The 19,379-nt window shown below is 48.2% G+C and overlaps 1 pseudogene across 1 annotated transcript; it reads right to left on the bottom strand.

Moving 5' to 3' along the window:
• Nucleotides 1–774: 774 nt before the first annotated feature.
• Nucleotides 775–12,941, bottom strand: LOC143493322 (lysine-specific demethylase 4B-like; annotated as a pseudogene). The gene is made up of 8 exons (XR_013125396.1): nucleotides 12,435–12,941; nucleotides 11,901–11,956; nucleotides 10,265–10,373; nucleotides 5,216–5,401; nucleotides 4,471–4,638; nucleotides 3,994–4,113; nucleotides 2,174–2,266; nucleotides 775–1,670 (listed from the first exon to the last, which is right to left on the bottom strand). The product of XR_013125396.1 is annotated as a lysine-specific demethylase 4B-like (transcript).
• Nucleotides 12,942–19,379: the final 6,438 nt, after the last annotated feature.

Raw genomic sequence — 19,379 nt, forward strand, 5'->3', positions numbered from 1 at the left:
AGAGAAAGAGGGAGACACAGAGAGAGAGAGAGAGAGAGAGAGAGAGAGAGAGAGAGAGAGAGATAAGGTGCTGGTAAGCAACTCCCCAATAATCTCTTTTGCCACAGTGCCACATCTACTTCACACAGGCATGACGGCGGAAGGAAAGTAAATCTGTATACCATGAGCAGGGCTTGTGGTATGTACACCTGTGTGTGTGTGTGTGTGTGTGTGTGAGTGTGTGTGAGAGAGAGAAACGTGACCAGGGACTTCTCAGTAGTCTAGGACTTCTATAGCACCTTGAGAAGGCTGATCACGTAAACCACATTTAACGCTAATCGTGCGTGTGTGGGTTTCCAGCCTACGTACGTGACAAATTCTGTAATATAGAAAAACAACCGCAAGCTGACAAAAAAAGCAGTCTATGCCATTGTTCTGTTCACATGGTTTCACCAACCAAATAAAAATACAACCAATAACAACAGCAAAAAGACAGTCATCATCATAAAAATGGACAAACTGAACAGTTATTCCATATCAAGTCTACATTTTTACGAAGTCTGCTACAAAAACAATTCCAGATACCTGGCACTGAAAATACATTGTAACGTAATGCGTATATGCGTCACAAGGGTTTCTGAAGACATTTATAACTATTTTAAACAGATCATCTCTACACCAAAACTCTCATTGTAATAGTTGTCTTTTGCTTTATACAAATAATAAAGATGTTTAAATACTTGTGTTAACTCCCCCACCCTACATCCCTGCTATGCCCCCACTTTTTGACCCGACTTCGGACACAGAAAGAAAAACAAAACTTTCAAAACTGTACAGAAACAGACAGTCCGTTTGCATTGAGTCTTTAGTTGAGTGAGTTTTGGCTTGAGTTAGAAAAATACTTTGCACTGGGTTGATATAATTCAGTATAAAGTATGCTGCACATGTAATAAAATGATCATCCCCCACACCCAAAAAAAGTCAGATTTCCTGCGATGAGGAGTGAATGACTAACCAGAGAGAAGGATGCTTTAATGCATGAGGGGCAGAAACAGGTAGAAACCCCCAAAGACAAACACACATCCACACTCTTCCTGTGCCTGTCCGTGTATATGCAAAGGCTAGGAAAAGATTATAAGAGTAAGGGAGCCATAGACAGAGACCAACATGCACTAATGGGTTTTCCGTAGAGTCTTTGTAAGCGCAGTGGAGCTAGCACTGGGCTAATGCTGGGTTAGCGCTGGGCTAGCACTGAGCTTGTGCTGGTCTAGCACTAAACTAGTGCTGGGCTAGTACTGAGCTAGCGCTGGGCTTGGGAGCTAGGGAGGCTGCACTAATACATCGGCTCTGGCCCCCGTCCTGCTTGTTCAGGGGGGAAGTCCGAATTGAGGAGAGACTCCATGTAGGCGATGTAGCTGGAGCTGTGGGTGTAGCTTCCCTCAGAGTGGGGGCCGGCCGAGGCGGGCGGGTCAGCCACGAGAGCCGGCTGGACGGAGGCGGAAGGAGAGGGACAGGATCCAGGGGGAGCAGTGAGGCCTGGGTAGGGAGCGAGAGGGCAGGCGGGGGTCAGGACAAGGGTGTCCAGGGCCTGTGGTGCAGGTGTGGGGGGGCGGCGATGGCAGGCGTGGACGTTTGGCTGCTTGGGGCTCCTCGCTGCCCTGTCCCTGGGTGTCCTGCAGGCTCACAGTTCCCTGTAGCAAGGTGAGAAAGAGGACGATGAAACACCTGAACTCTCACTCTCTCACACACACACACACACACACACACACACACACACACACACACACACACACACACACACACACACACACACACACACACACACACACACACACACACACACACGTGTGGAGCTAGACAGATCATGCACATCCACTTGTTATTAACCCACAACTGCTAGATACCACTGCAAGGCTTTTGCATGGACATCCATTTTGATCCTCACAAATATTAAAATATGTCTTAACTCCGTTATGTACAACAGGCTCATTTTTGTGGCTAGCTTAACACAATATTATCTGCCAAAATAATATGGCACAGAAATGAAGGGTGAGACTTCAATAACAGTTCACAGAAACCGATACACACGCGCACAGACACACGTGCACAACCAGAACACACACCGCGTCGCGGAGTGTGATGGAAGATTTTAAAAGTCGAGGGAGATGTAGGCAGCGGTGGTGCGTAGCCTTACCAGACGAGACATGACTCTCTTCGGCAACTCCTGTTGCAGAGAGTGGATCTCACTGTGCTTTAGCAGCAACTGAGATTCATCCTGGAACTCCACCTGAGAGGCAGATGCAGAGGAAGATGAAGACAGACAGACAGACAGACAGTGAGAGAGAGAGAGAGAGAGAGAGAGAGAGAGAGAGAGAGAGAGAGAGAGAGAGAGAGAGAGAGAGAGAGAGAGAGAGAGAGAGAGAGAGAGAGAGAGAGAGAGAGAGAGAGAGAGAGAGAGAGAGATTGATCATGTCGGAATGGACTGAATCCAAGGGACAGGTCCTCCTCACTAGTTTAGCTTCACCAGTGTGATATACTACATTCCAGCAGCCTGGTCCACCGGGCCTCCAGCCCGTCTGTGTTTTGGCTCCTACTCTCGACTGGAGCGGGTACTGAGAGGTTGGGAGGGTTTTCCCCTGTTTCCAGGGAGACCAGTAGTGTGTTTCTGCCTCATCAGAACTGATAATCCTAGCTGATGCTCTAAGTGCTAAAGGAAGCGAGGGGTTGAGAGAGCTGATTATTAACACGGGGAAATACAACGAAGAGGAGAAGCCGAGCAAACGTGTGTGTGTGTGTGTGTGTGTGTGTGTGTGTGTGTGTGTGTTTAAAATGATGAAGCAGAAGATATGGTGTACAGGGAAACAGAAGGGATAAGTGTGAAATGTTGACTAAAGAACAGAGGATACGACAGACAGAGAGGAGGTGGTGCTGGTGTGCGTGTGTGAGGTCAAAGGTCACAGTCAGATGAGAGGCAGGTCCTCTGTTAGGATGGGAAGCGGAGGATAAGGAAGGAGACAGCAGGGAGTCAAGGTCACTGTCAAATATCTCACATCTCTCTCTCACACACACACATGTGCACGCATGCAGACACACACACACACACACACACACACACAGGTACAACCACACACACACAGGTGCAACCATGCACACGCACGCACGCACGCAAACACACACACATTTTTACACACACACACGCATTTTACACAGGTGAATATTTCCCTCATGATCAATAGCAGTACAGATGTATGTGTGTATGTGTGTGTGTGATTTGAATTTATTTTGCAGTTCAAATTAATGAAAGCTATCATAGCTGGGTCTTGCTTCTTTGAAGAGAGGGCAATATGCATCTATAGCCTTTAATACACACACCACCTCTATAAATCTGCTCTTCCAGTCTCTCTCTCTCTCTGTGTCTGTCTGTCTGTCTCTGTAATTCTTCTGTTTGTTGCACTTTGTTCTTACACACACACACACACACACACACACACACACACACACACACACACACAGGAGAACGGTTCTACAAGATGCTGCTTCTGCCCTCAAGAGGCACACAGCACAGATCCCAAGAGTCTCCGCGAAACATTGAAATAATCAAATAAAAGGGGAAGAGAAAAAAACGATAGAGAAAAAGAAAAGCAAGGGGAGAAAGCAAGACAGAGAGAAAGAGAGAGAGAGAGGAGGGAGAGAGTGAGATGGAGGAGAGAGAGTAAGATCTGCTGGGGCAATAGGAGAGGCAATAAGAGAGGCTGGGGCAATAAGAGAGGCTGGGGCAATAAGAGAGGTTGGGGCAATAGGAGAGGCTGGGGCAATAAGAGAGGCTGGGGCAATAAGAGAGGCTGGGGCAATAAGAGAGGTTGGGGCAATAGGAGAGGCTGGGGCAATAGGAGAGGCTGGGGCAATAAGAGAGGCTGGGGCAATAGGAGAGGCTGGGGCAATAGAAGAGGCTGGGGCAATAGGAGAGGCTGGGGCAATAAGAGAGGCTGGGGCAATAAGAGAGAGCAGAATTACCTGGTAAAATCTGTGGATGTGTTCCTTGATGAAGGAGGCGTTGAGAACACGTCCATCTATCGTGTTTACTACCACCAACTCCCCCAGCTCAGGAGTCCCGTTACGCAAGCAGTCATGACTCTGAGAGAGTGAGGACAAGAGAGAGGATGAGAGAGAGAGAGAGAAAGAAAGAGAGACAAAGAGAGAGAGAGAGACATCTTACAAGGGAACACATTTTACATGCGTTAAACCCCATAACATTATGATCCAGGTAAAACACTTTCATACTCATTTTATCCACAGAAAGAAAATGACCACAAAGCCATTTTTGGGTTTATAGCAATTAAATCTTTGCCTCTATGGCAATGTGAATGAAGATGTAAACACACCTAAAGAAAACAAACACAACGCCAGCAGATGTTTCTCCAACAGAGTCTGCGTGTCCTCATGATGAGAACGAGAACTCTTATGGCCACCAGATGTTCCTCATGCACCTACCAGCACATTTTCAGGGTAGATGTTGTCACAGTAGGAGCCATCGTCAAAGTTGACCTCGTAGAAGCTCTGGGTTGCTACGCCAACAATGGTGCAGCGGTAGAACCAGCCGTCGCTGCTCCTGCCGATGGCCTGCTGGCCCAGGGACAAGTCGCGAGGTCCTGCCTTCACCTGTAGGGGGCGCCAGGCGTCACACCAACACCCCACAGTCCCTCAACATTCGCCATCAGTCCACCAGAATTCTCAAGCACCGTCTGAGGCTTCTTCATCTTTTCCCAACCCTCCTCAAATGTGACCCAACACCCCCAAACTCTCCGAGATCTCCCACCAGCCCACGTTATTCCTAAATGTTCCTGAGCATTCCACAACTTTCCTTCCATAAGCCTTTTCAGACCTCACAAACACCTACGAACACTGATAACTTCGATCTGTTCCTGTTTGTGTGAACACAAAAACAGAATCTAAAAATATGTTCTATTTCTGTGGTTGTTAATAGCATCTGAGATTGCTAGTGAGTCTCTACAGTGTAGAACCTGTTCACACTGGTTCATTTGGTTCGTCACTTCTTTTTCTGGACATTTATCCTCTATATTTTTTGAAAATATGGCTTTTGATGGCTTGAACATCATGATACCTTCACCACAAAAGAGTTTCCTTCATGATAAGACTCTTAGCAAGATTCTGGTATCAACACCGAGGCACATCAAAGGGGTTTTTTTTTGTTTTACATGTCATGCTACCTACATACCTTCTGATTGGTCTGTTTGTGTTTGTGGCAGGTGACAGACACTACATATGGCCAATCAGCAGGCTTCATGACCACCCCGGCCAGGTGGGCACAGGTGACGTGGAAGGAGGTGGAGCAGTTTTCGTATGAGCACTGGATGCACGCTCCACAGATGTGCTTTGTGGTCTTATGGCAAAAGATGCACTTCTGTAAAAGACACAAAAGGCAATCAAGGCAATTTTACAAAGGAGAACCACTTAAAAAATGTTGCTACCTCCCATCCATAAAAATGGCAATCCATATTTTTGAAATCGTTTTTCCTTTGTCTTCTACTTTTGTGGCCTAATTAACATTCATTCCTTAAGTTAAGAGTTTATTTATTTATTAAGCTCAAAGCTGTAAAACTTTGGGCAATAAAGCAAAGTAAAAAGTTTAAAAGAAAAACAAACAGAAATAGGAGGCCGTAATATTTAGTCCATCCAATCAGTTCATCATGCTGGAGGCGAGCCAGTTTGTGGTATCACGGCAACTGAGTCATTCAGAGAGTCCACGACCACGCCCACTTTAACACAGCACTATGTTCCCAATATGTCCTTCCTTTTAATTCCAAATCACTCAAACCACCCCCCTCCCCCCCCCTCCTCCAATAACCCCGCCCATCTCTCGGCCTGGCCTGGGTTTACCGATAGATAATAAAACGTCTTTATGAAATTGTCAATACTTCATTTCGACTGCTGCGGGCCACACTGCAGGAGGAGGGTACTTCACTGCGTGGGAACGTGAGACAGGACACCAGACAAGCAGCAAGATTGGATTCAGACGTCACCGCCTACCCGCCATTCTTTACATATGCATCTGGGAGCTCTCTCCATTTTAGGCCTAATGAAAGGTTTTAACAAATGAGCCTTGCTATCGGGTCTGGGGGGAATTAGGGGAAGCTTAAATGATTACAGTGTGGAATATCTCGCATATGTATCCACAAGCAACACAGAATCTTGCACGAATAGCTAATGCCCCGAGACAACATTAGCTGTGGTCTGCCAGCCTTACCGACAGACCTCTGGCTCTAAGTCCATTCATAGTTAGTTTCCTTCTATCAAATGAAGAACCTCTGACCTCTGATCCAGCGCTCATACGGACTTCAATTTAAAAAAAGAGGGCATGTATTCAAAGTATACGCACACAAGACATCTGACGGACGCCACAGCAGAAAAATTGAGGAACCTGTAAGCTGTTAATGTGAAGATGGAGTGCGCATGAAGGCTGTAGCAAGGACAGCGAGTCGCACAGCGAGCCACCAGCCGCCGAAAACCGGACGAGTTTGCACTGAAGATGCTGTGTGAAGAATAGAGCCTACGTTGACTCACGTGAATAGAGCCTACGTTCACTCGCATGAACAGAGCCTATGCTCACTCGCGTGAACAGAGCCTACGCTCACTCGCGTGAACAGAGCCTACGCTCACTCGCGTGAACAGAGCCTACGCTCACTCGCGTGAACAGAGCCTACGCTCACTCGCGTGAACAGAGCCTACACTCACTCACGTGAATAGAGCCTACGCTCACTCACGTGAATAGAGCATATGTTCACTCAGTCGGGTGAACAGAGCCTACGCTCACTCGCGTGAACAGAGCCTACGCTCACTCGCGTGAACAGAGCCTACGCTCACTCGCGTGAACAGAGCCTACGCTCACTCGCGTGAACAGAGCCTACGCTCACTCGCGTGAACAGAGCCTACGCTCACTCACGTGAACAGAGCCTACGCTCACTCACGTGAACAGAGCCTACGCTCACTCACGTGAATAGAGCCTACGTTCACTCGCGTGAACAGAGCCTACGCTCACTCACGTGAACAGAGCCTACGCTCACTCACGTGAACAGAGCCTACGCTCACTCAAGTGAACAGAGCCTACGTTTACTCAGTCTCGTGAATAGAGCCTACGTTCACTCATGTGAACAGAGCCTATGCTCACTCACGTGAACAGAGCCTACGTTGACTCACGTGAATAGAGCATATGTTCACTCAGTCGGGTGAACAGAGCCTACGTTCACTCACGTGAACAGAGCCTACGTTCACTCACGTGAACAGAGCCTACGCTCACTCACGTGAACAGAGCCTACGCTCACTCACGTGAATAGAGCCTACGCTCACTCACGTGAATAGAGCCTACGTTCACTCACGTGAATAGAGCCTACGCTCACTCACGTGAATAGAGCCTACGTTCACTCCGTCACGTGAATTCAGTGACCCATTAAAACAAGCACAGACGCTTTTCAAGTCTGAAACATCTCTTATTGGTCAGGATGTTCGCAGCACACAATAAACAATATGTCTGATTCGGTAGCGGGCTGATTTACATGTGCCTGCCTACTGTGACATCAGCAGCGCGGAGGCCAATGGCGCAATGATTATTAATAAAGGACGTATTGCTCAGCAGTACTGTTATTACACTGCCAAACGAGTCACCCACTCATTTACATAGACCATTAATCTCCAGTGGGGTGAGGAAACCAGGTGTGTGTGTCCTAATCTGATTACGGCCTAAGTGAAGGGTGTGTGTGTCCTAATCTGATTACGGCCTAAGTGAAGGGTGTGTGTGTCCTAATCTGATTACGGCCTAAGTGAAGGGTGTGTGTGTCCTAATCTGATTACGGCCTAAGTGAAGGGTGTGTGTGTCCTAATCTGATTACGGCCTAAGTGAAGGGTGTGTGTGTCCTAATCTGATTACGGCCTAAGTGAAGGGTGTGTGTGTCCTAATCTGATTACGGCCTAAGTGAAGGGTGTGTGTGTCCTAATCTGATTACGGCCTAAGTGAAGGGTGTGTGTGTCCTAATCTGATTACGGCCTAAGTGAAGGGTGTGTGTGTCCTAATCTGATTACGGCCTAAGTGAAGGGTGTGTGTGTCCTAATCTGATTACGGCCTAAGTGAAGGGTGTGTGTGTCCTAATCTGATTACGGCCTAAGTGAAGGGTGTGTGTGTCCTAATCTGATTACGGCCTAAGTGAAGGGTGTGTGTGTCCTAATCTGATTACGGCCTAAGTGAAGGGTGTGTGTGTCCTAATCTGATTACGGCCTAAGTGAAGGGTGTGTTTGTCCTAATCTGATTACGGCCTAAGTGAAGGGTGTGTGTGTCCTAATCTGATTACGGCCTAAGTGAAGGGTGTGTGTGTCCTAATCTGATTACGGCCTAAGTGAAGGGTGTGTGTGTCCTAATCTGATTACGGCCTAAGTGAAGGGTGTGTGTGTCCTAATCTGATTACGGCCTAAGTGAAGGGTGTGTGTGTCCTAATCTGATTACGGCCTAAGTGAAGGGTGTGTGTGTCCTAATCTGATTACGGCCTAAGTGAAGGGTGTGTGTGTCCTAATCTGATTACGGCCTAAGTGAAGGGTGTGTGTGTCCTAATCTGATTACGGCCTAAGTGAAGGGTGTGTGTGTCCTAATCTGATTACGGCCTAAGTGAAGGGTGTGTGTGTCCTAATCTGATTACGGCCTAAGTGAAGGGTGTGTGTGTCCTAATCTGATTACGGCCTAAGTGAAGGGTGTGTGTGTCCTAATCTGATTACGGCCTAAGTGAAGGGTGTGTGTGTCCTAATCTGATTACGGCCTAAGTGAAGGGTGTGTGTGTCCTAATCTGATTACGGCCTAAGTGAAGGGTGTGTGTGCAAGGCAGAAGAACAAAGTGGAGTCTATAAATGGCTTAAATTATTTTGAGTGATTTAGAGGAATGCTGGAAGTGTCTCTTCCCATATTGTTTCCCTGTCTGAAAGGCTCTGGAGACGAGAAATGAATGAACGACCAGCACAAGACTCCTCAAACGACACATTACTGCCCCGTTTGTGTAAACATGCCCAACCCTCGAGTGTGTATGTAAGCGTGTGTGTGTGTGTGTGTGCACGCACACGTGGATGTTTGTGAATGTGTATATGTAATTGTGTGTGAGCATTAGCTGTTTATGGTCATGTGAATGAATGTGTGTTGAGTGAGCGATGTGTGTATTTAGATGTATGGATGCACGTGTGTGTGCGTGTGTTTGTGAGTGTGTTTTGTGTGCGTGTGTGTGTGAGTGTGTTTTGTGTGCGTGTGTGTTTTGTGTGCATGTGTGTGTGTGTGAGTGTGTTGTGTGTGTGTGTGTGTGTGTGTGAGTGTGTTGTGTGTTTGTGTGTGAGTGTGTTGTGTGTGTGTGTGTGTGTGTGTGTGTGTGTGTGTGTTGTGTGAGTGTGTTGTGTGTGTGTGCGTGTGTGTGTGCGTGTGTGTGTGCGTGTGTGTGTTTTGTGTGTGTCTGTTCAGGGGTGTTGTGGTTATGAGGACATCAGCTCTCATCTCTAGAGCCAGTGCAGTCCACGTCTCTCAGTTAGCATCATCACCTGATTACCCAGCCATTACACACCATTAAAAATGTACCCGTTTCGTCTCTCTCTCGCTCTCCCTCTCGCTCTCCCTCTCTCTCTCTCTCTCTCTCTCTCTCTCTCTCTCTCTCTCTCTCTCTCTCTCTCTCTCTCTCTCTCTCTCTCACACACACACACACACACACACACACACACACACACACACACACACACACACACACACACACACACACACACACACACACACAGGTGCCTCAGAATATCTCTCCCACTATCCATCCATCTGTCAACACTGAAATGTATTCATCCATCCAAACTCTCATCACTTATCCATCCACACATCTACTGGAGTCCTGCTGAGAGCAGCCAGACTCAACCGCACTCAGCCAGACTCAACCGCACTCAGCCAGACACAACCGCACTCAGCCAGACTCAACCGCACTCAGCCAGACACAACCGCACTCAGCCAGACTCAACCGCACTCAGCCAGACTCAACCGCACTCAGCCAGACTCAACCGCACTCAGCCAGACTCAACCGCACTCAGCCAGACTCAACAGCACTCAACCAGATTCACCAACACTCAACCACTGATTCAGTTCTTCTCATATTCCTTTCAAAATGTTTTGAAATTTAAAGACATTACTTCTAAAAGCCTTCTAGTAATACACAGAAAATGACACAGAAATTAACATACACACACACACACACACACACACACTTACCAGACTCTTCCTGGTCTCTGGGACAGCAGTCACGTCGACACGCTCTCTTTCCACGGCGTTAACAAAGCGTGCCTCAGCGACAGCAATGGCACAGACCACGTGAACCCACCTGCACAAACACACCACCTTTAACAACATAGTACACCTGCACACACACCACCTTTAAAAACATAGTACACCTGCACAAACACACCACCTTTAACAACATAGTACACCTGCACAAACACACCACCTTTAACAACATAGTACACCTGCACAAACACACCACCTTTAACAACATAGTACACCTGCACAAACTCACCACCTTTAACAACATAGTACACCTGCACAAAAACACCACCTTTAACAACATAGTACACCTGCACAAACACACCACCTTTAACAACATAGTACACCTGCACAAACACACCACCTTTAACAACATAGTACACCTGCACAAACACACCACCTTTAACAACATAGTACACCTGCACAAAAACACCACCTTTAACAACATAGTACACCTGCACAAAAACACCACCTTTAACAACATAGTACACCTGCACAAAAACACCACCTTTAACAACATAGTACACCTGCACAAATACACCACCTTGAACAACATACACCTGCACAAATACACCACCTTTAACAACATAGTACACCTGCACAAATACACCACCTTGAACAACATACACCTGCACAAACACACCACCTTTAACAACATAGTACACCTGCACAAACTCACCACCTTTAACAACATAGTACACCTGCACAAAAACACCACCTTTAACAACATAGTACACCTGCACAAACACACCACCTTTAACAACATAGTACACCTGCACAAACACACCACCTTTAACAACATAGTACACCTGCACAAACACACCACCTTTAACAACATAGTACACCTGCACAAAAACACCACCTTTAACAACATAGTACACCTGCACAAAAACACCACCTTTAACAACATAGTACACCTGCACAAAAACACCACCTTTAACAACATAGTACACCTGCACAAATACACCACCTTTAACAACATAGTACACCTGCACAAATACACCACCTTTAACAACATAGTACACCTGCACAAATACACCACCTTGAACAACATACACCTGCACAAATACACCACCTTTAACAACATAGTACACCTGCACAAATACACCACCTTGAACAACATACACCTGCACAAATACACCACCTTTAACAACATAGTACACCTGCACAAATACACCACCTTGAACAACATACACCTGCACAAATACACCACCTTTAACAACATAGTACACCTGCACAAACACACCACCTTTAACAACATAGTACACCTGCACAAACACACCACCTTTAACAACATAGTACACCTGCACAAAAACACCACCTTTAACAACATAGTACACCTGCAGCAACCCAGCCCAATGGCTAACACACATGCTGCAAACGCTAGCTTTAAAACACACAACAACCTCCACAGTGCAGGTAGGACAGCATTACATTTACTCAAAGACTAAAGTAGATATAATGCACATGGCAGTTTTAACACACAGTACTGGCAGATTCCCGTACACACACCAGTATGTGAAACACACGGTAGCTTTAGTACACGTCAGGTGGATTCAATATGGCTGAAAAGAGACAAGTACAGCACCTGTCGTCTGTGGTCATCTTCAAAGCGCCTCCTCTTAGGTTACACAAACAGCAGGCCTGTAAAACGCAGCACACACACACACACACACACACACACACACACACACACACACACACACACACACACACACACACACACACACAATTATGCACTGCACAGCACTGTTCACCAGCTCTCTAGTCCAATGCCCCGGTCTAGTTCATCGTCCAGTGAACAGTCACGTGAGCCACGTGCAGACTGGGGGGTGCCGGCACTGAACTGTGCGGAGACGTGACCCCACAGGGCACACGCGGGAGTCCGTGTGCTGCTGCAGGAGACTGCAAACACAGCACCAGGTGCGCACGTGGGGCGGTGCCACTCAACCGGAGCTGGGCTACACCTTCCAAACACATACACGTCTCGGTATACGGTGTGAATTCTGTGTCCTTAACGAAGAGTACAGGTGGGTCAACGCTGTGATGGTGTGGCGTTGCATGTGTGTGTATGTGTGTAAGTGAGTGTGTGTGTGTGTGTGTGTGTGTGTGTGTCACCCACCGCTGTCCAGGCCACTGCAGTACAGCGAGAACACATCCAGCCGTCCTGCAGCATGTCTGGCTTGACGCCATAGCAACCTGCAGACAGACAGGGAGAGAGAGAGCATGAGATATAGTGAAACAGAGGGGGAGTTGAGAGGGGAGTTAAAGAGAGAGAGAGGGGAAAGAGAGAGAGAGAGAGAGAGGAAGAGAGAGGGAGAGAGGAGAGAGGGAAGGAGGGAGATGGAGGGAGTGGGGAAGGGGGAAGTCTGTGTTTGTTAATCATCACTACAATGGCTCCACGATGGTCATCTCAGTCTCACAGCTGGTTCAGGTCACTGCAGCAAAGTTCTGAAAGCTCTGACCAAGTTTGGCGATCCAGCCCCTAAACACTACAGGCCTGCTTCCCTGGGGAAGCCCACACTTACACTTCAAGAATCTGACACTAAACTAGTGCCAATTACTGACAGCCACACCGCACACAAGCGCAACCGTGATGCAGGGTTTGGTCTGGACAGAAATGTAAGCCATGCGTCCGGTGTGTGTAGAGGAGTGTGGAGAGGGTGAGTGTAGAGGAGTGTGGAGAGGGTGAGTGTGTAGAGGAGTGTAGAGAGGGTGAGTGTGTAGAAGAGTGTAGAGAGGGTGAGTGTGTAGAGGAGTGTAGAGAGGGTGAGTGTGTAGAGGAGTGTAGAGAGGGTGAGTGTGTAGAGGAGTGTGGAGAGGGTGAGTGTGTAGAGGAGTGTGGAGAGGGTGAGTGTAGAGGAGTGTAGAGAGGGTGAGTGTGTAGAAGAGTGTAGAGAGGGTGAGTGTGTAGAGGAGTGTGGAGAGGGTGAGTGTGTAGAGGAGTGTGGAGAGGGTGAGTGTCGAGGAGTGTAGAGAGGGTGAGTGTGTAGAGGAGTGTGGAGAGGGTGAGTGTCGAGGAGTGTAGAGAGGGTGAGTGTGTAGAGGAGTGTAGAGAGGGTGAGTGTGTAGAGGAGTGTGGAGAGGGTGAGTGTGTAGAGGAGTGTGGAGAGGGTGAGTGTGTAGAGGAGTGTGGAGAGGGTGAGTGTGTAGAGGAGTGTAGAGAGGGTGAGTGTGTAGAGGGTGAGTGTGTAGAGGAGTGTGGAGAGGGTGAGTGTGTAGAGGAGTGTGGAGAGGGTGAGTGTGTAGAGGAGTGTGGAGAGGGTGAGTGTGTAGAGGAGTGTGGAGAGGGTGAGTGTAGAGGAGTGTGGAGAGGGTGAGTGTGTAGAGGAGTGTAGAGAGGGTGAGTGTAGAGGAGTGTGGAGAGGGTGAGTGTGTAGAGGAGTGTGGAGAGGGTGAGTGTGTAGAGGAGTGTAGAGAGGGTGAGTGTGTAGAGGAGTGTAGAGAGGGTGAGTGTAGAGGAGTGTGGAGAGGGTGAGTGTAGAGGAGTGTGGAGAGGGTGAGTGTGTAGAGGAGTGTGGAGAGGGTGAGTGTAGAGGAGTGTGGAGAGGGTGAGTGTGTAGAGGAGTGTGGAGAGGGTGAGTGTGTAGAGGAGTGTAGAGAGGGTGTGTGTAGAGGGGTGTAGAGAGGGTGAGTGTAGAGGAGTGTAGAGAGGGTGAGTGTGTAGAGGAGTGTGGAGAGGGTGAGTGTAGAGGAGTGTAGAGAGGGTGAGTGTAGAGGAGTGTAGAGAGGGTGAGTGTGTAGAGGAGTGTAGAGAGGGTGAGTGTGTAGAGGAGTGTAGAGAGGGTGAGTTTGTAGAGGAGTGTAGAGAGGGTGAGTGTGTAGAGGAGTGTAGAGAGGGTGAGTGTAGAGGAGTGTAGAGAGGGTGAGTGTGTAGAGGAGTGTAGAGAGGGTGAGTGTGTAGAGGAGTGTAGAGAGGGTGAGTTTGTAGAGGAGTGTAGAGAGGGTGAGTGTGTAGAGGAGTGTAGAGAGGGTGAGTGTAGAGGAGTGTGGAGAGGGTGAGTGTGTAGAGGAGTGTGGAGAGGGTGAGTGTAGAGGAGTGTAGAGAGGGTGAGTGTAGAGGAGTGTAGAGAGGGTGAGTGTGTAGAGGAGTGTAGAGAGGGTGAGTTTGTAGAGGAGTGTAGAGAGGGTGAGTGTGTAGAGGAGTGTAGAGAGGGTGTGTGTAGAGGAGTGTAGAGAGGGTGTGTGTAGAGGAGTGTAGAGAGGGTGAGTTTGTAGAGGAGTGTAGAGAGGGTGAGTGTGTAGAGGAGTGTAGAGAGGGTGTGTGTAGAGGGGTGTAGAGAGGGTGAGTGTAGAGGAGTGTAGAGAGGGTGAGTGTAGAGGAGTGTAGAGAGGGTGAGTGTGTAGAGGAGTGTAGAGAGGGTGAGTGTAGAGGAGTGTGGAGAGGGTGAGTGTATAGAGGAGTGTAGAGAGGGTGAGTTTGTAGAGGAGTGTGGAGAGGGTGAGTGTAGAGGAGTGTGGAGAGGGTGAGTGTGTAGAGGAGTGTGGAGAGGGTGAGTTTGTAGAGGAGTGTGGAGAGGGTGAGTGTAGAGGAGTGTAGAGAGGGTGAGTGTGTAGAGGAGTGTAGAGAGGGTGAGTGTGTAGAGGAGTGTGGAGAGGGTGAGTGTGTAGAGGAGTGTAGAGAGGGTGAGTGTGTAGAGGAGTGTGGAGAGGGTGAGTGTCGAGGAGTGTAGAGAGGGTGAGTGTGTAGAGGAGTGTAGAGAGGGTGAGTGTGTAGAGGAGTGTGGAGAGGGTGAGTGTGTAGAGGAGTGTGGAGAGGGTGAGTGTGTAGAGGAGTGTGGAGAGGGTGAGTGTCGAGGAGTGTAGAGAGGGTGAGTGTGTAGAGGAGTGTAGAGAGGGTGAGTGTGTAGAGGAGTGTGGAGAGGGTGAGTGTAGAGGAGTGTGGAGAGGGTGAGTGTGTAGAGGAGTGTGGAGAGGGTGAGTGTAGAGGAGTGTGGAGAGGGTGAGTGTAGAGGAGTGTAGAGAGGGTGAGTGTGTAGAGGAGTGTGGAGAGGGTGAGTTTGTAGAGGAGTGTGGAGAGGGTGAGTGTAGAGGAGTGTAGAGAGGGTGAGTGTGTAGAGGAGTGTAGAGAGGGTGAGTGTGTAGAGGAGTGTGGAGAGGGTGAGTGTGTAGAGGAGTGTAGAGAGGGTGAGTGTGTAGAGGAGTGTGGAGAGGGTGAGTGTCGAGGAGTGTAGAGAGGGTGAGTGTGTAGAGGAGTGTAGAGAGGGTGAGTGTGTAGAGGAGTGTGGAGAGGGTGAGTGTGTAGAGGAGTGTGGAGAGGGTGAGTGTGTAGAGGAGTGTGGAGAGGGTGAGTGTCGAGGAGTGTAGAGAGGGTGAGTGTGTAGAGGAGTGTAGAGAGGGTGAGTGTGTAGAGGAGTGTGGAGAGGGTGAGTGTAGAGGAGTGTGGAGAGGGTGAGTGTGTAGAGGAGTGTGGAGAGGGTGAGTGTAGAGGAGTGTGGAGAGGGTGAGTGTAGAGGAGTGTAGAGAGGGTGAGTGTGTAGAGGAGTGTAGAGAGGGTGAGTTTGTAGAGGAGTGTGGAGAGGGTGAGTGTAGAGGAGTGTAGAGAGGGTGAGTGTGTAGAGGAGTGTGGAGAGGGTGAGTGTGTAGAGGAGTGTAGAGAGGGTGAGTGTGTAGAGGAGTGTGGAGAGGGTGAGTGTCGAGGAGTGTAGAGAGGGTGAGTGTGTAGAGGAGTGTAGAGAGGGTGAGTGTGTAGAGGAGTGTGGAGAGAGTGAGTGTGTAGAGGAGTGTGGAGAGGGTGAGTGTGTAGAGGAGTGTAGAGAGGGTGAGTGTGTAGAGGAGTGTAGAGAGGGTGAGTGTGTAGAGGAGTGTGGAGAGGGTGAGTGTGTAGAGGAGTGTGGAGAGGGTGAGTGTGTAGAGGAGTGTGGAGAGGGTGAGTGTAGAGGAGTGTAGAGAGGGTGAGTGTATAGAGGAGTGTGGAGAGGGTGAGTGTAGAGGAGTGTAGAGAGGGTGAGTGTGTAGAGGAGTGTAGAGAGGGTGAGTTTGTAGAGGAGTGTAGAGAGGGTGGGTGTAGAAAGAGGTGCTGACGCTGCCTTGTGCCTCCACTGGGTCTGATAATCACTCCCAGAAGACGCGGTTGCCCACGTCAGCACCATGATGGTGCAGTATGGAGCGCAGGGTGGGTGTGTCACCACTACATCACCCCCAACAGGGCTGGGTGAAGGAGTCACCACACCGCCTCTGCCAGAGGACAATCTCTCTCTCTCACACACACACACACACACACACACACACACACACACACACACACACACACACACCCACACCCAGGCACACGCACACCCACACCCGCGCACACCCACGCACGCGCACACCCACGCACGCGCACACCCACGCACGCGCACACCCACGCACGCACACACCCACGCACGCACACCCACACCCACGCACACCCACACCCACGCACACACACAATCTCAATCTCTCCACACCTGAGAAGGGTGTATGGAGGTGTTTCATGCAACATGTGTTGTTTAAATGGTGTGAATTCACCTCAGTGTCTGTCTACCCATAAAAACAAACACAAACCCCCCAAAAACAACACAAAAACTAGAATTGATCTTCTCTGCCCCTCCACCACCCCTCCCCTCAAATCAACCCCCACCACACGCCCCCCCCCTACACCCCCCCCACCCATCACCTCCAAACAAGCTGAGAGATATGTGAACAGCAAAGCCCCTCAAAGCTGAACAAGAGACAAAAAGCTCAAGTGCCATTTCACCTCTCTAACACCCACTCTCCTCCTCTCTCTCCTCCCGTCTCCTCCCATCTCCCTCCTTCTCTCCCTCCCTCCCTCTCTCCCTCCCTCTCTCCCTTTGCTGTTAGCTGTATACAAGAGACCTTTAATATTATGACAGAAACACTAAGAGGAAGAGAACCAAACAGAACAAATAAAGACAGAGACTGGGATAAATGGGCAATTCTGGAACGTACGTGTGTGTGTGTGTGTGTGTGTGTGTGTGTGTGTGTGTGTGTGTGTGTGTGCATTTCTCTCCACCATCACATACATTAAGGATCTGTTTTGCTAACAGGAGGTTCCAGTAACAGTGGCTGGCACTAAATTAGTGAGGAAAGAATGTCTAGACACAACCACTCAGTAGGGAGGGATCACGTACCCACACACACCCAACCTTCAACTGGTCATATATAGACACAAACACAATCCTCATCCAGTCATATACGGATGTGTACATACACACACACGCTCACCCAGCTATACGGACACACACGCACACACACACATACAAATAAACACACACACATAAATACATTTGTAAAAACCACACAGATACGCTCACATCCTAATTGGCTTGGCGGCTTACACTCGGACCAGAGCAGAGGCAGAAACTAAATATATACTCATTCTGTGAGTGAAGGGTATAAATATATACTCTTCTCATTCCCTTCACCCCCTTCACTCACACAATGAGAATCTGAATGTTTTTCAACATAAATCCGGTAGAGATGTGGTAAAGGGGGTGTAGTGTACTATACTGTGATGTGGTAAAGGAGGTGTAGTGTACTATACTGTGATGTGGTAAAGGAGGTGTAGTGTACTATACTGTGATGTGGTAAAGGAGGTGTAGTGTACTATACTGTGATGTGGTAAAGGAGGTGTAGTGTACTATACTGTGATGTGGTAAAGGAGGTGTAGTGTACTATAATGTGATGTGGTAAAGGAGGTGTAGTGTACTATACTGTGATGTGGTAAAGGAGGTGTAGTGTACTATACTGTGATGTGGTAAAGGAGGTGTAGTGTACTATACTGTGATGTGGTAAAGGGGGTGTAGTGTACTATAATGTGATGTGGTAAAGGGGGTGTAGTGTACTATACTCTGATGTGGTAAAGGAGGTATAGTGTACTATAATGTGATGTGGTAAAGGGGGTGTAGTGTACTATACTGTGATGTGGTAAAGGAGGTGTAGTGTACTATACTGTGATGTGGTAAAGGGGGTGTAGTGTACTATAATGTGATGTGGTAAAGGGGGTGTAGTGTACTATACTGTGATGTGGTAAAGGAGGTGTAGTGTACTATACTGTGATGTGGTAAAGGAGGTGTAGTGTACTCAGTAGCGAACCGTGACCTTTAAACCTGGGCCCGCTACCCCCCCCCCCCCTCCCCCCCGAAATTTTTTTTTTTCCTTTCTTAATAAACTAAATAAAGAAAAACTGAGACGACAGTACAGCTTTAAAAACGCAATAAACAATAATATCTGTACTAGATAACATCTTAAGCAAAATAAGTATACAAACAAAATAAGGTTCACAGCTCCGTGGTTCTCGGAAGCGGAATATGTAAACAACGCGCACGAGGACGTCAAAGGGATGAATCGAAACTAGCTAGCGATGGTGCTAACGACAGCTAGCGTCGCCACAGCGGGCGGAAATTATCATACAGTTAAGCCCGCCCACTAAGAGAGAAGATATGATTGGTCAATTTTGCTGTCATTTGAAACTGGTATTGCGCTGAATTATAACTGCCAGGCCCTCTGTAAACGAACAGCGGGCATCACAGTCCTGATAGGGGGAGACACAGGCTCACAGGCTTCCACTCAACCCCTCACCTTCCAACACAGATTGAATAGACACGGGTGAATATTTTATTTGCTTATATTTTTGTAATTGTTTAGATGTCGAATGTCAAACTGTAAGTAGATAAAATAAAATTGGATAATTATATATATAATGCTTTAAGAATATTTTAGGCCCTCTGAGAGGGCGTAGAGGGCCCTGACGGTTCCCCACTGAGTGTACTATAATGTGATGTGGTAAAGGGGATGTAGTGTACTATACTGTGATGTGGTAAAGGGGGTGTAGTGTACTATACTGTGATGTGGTAAAGGAGGTGTAGTGTACTATACTGTGATGTGGTAAAGGGGATGTAGTGTACTATACTGTGATGTGGTAAAGGAGGTGTAGTGTACTATACTGTAATGTGGTAAAGGGGATGTAGTGTACTATACTGTGATGTGGTAAAGGAGGTGTAGTGTACTATAATGTGATGTGGTAAAGGGGGTGTAGTGTACTATACTGTGATGTGGTAAAGGAGGTGTAGTGTACTATACTGTG

Source organism: Brachyhypopomus gauderio, unplaced genomic scaffold (assembly GCF_052324685.1).
Source record: "Brachyhypopomus gauderio isolate BG-103 unplaced genomic scaffold, BGAUD_0.2 sc84, whole genome shotgun sequence".
In the NCBI taxonomy this organism is placed as follows: domain Eukaryota; kingdom Metazoa; phylum Chordata; class Actinopteri; order Gymnotiformes; family Hypopomidae; genus Brachyhypopomus; species Brachyhypopomus gauderio.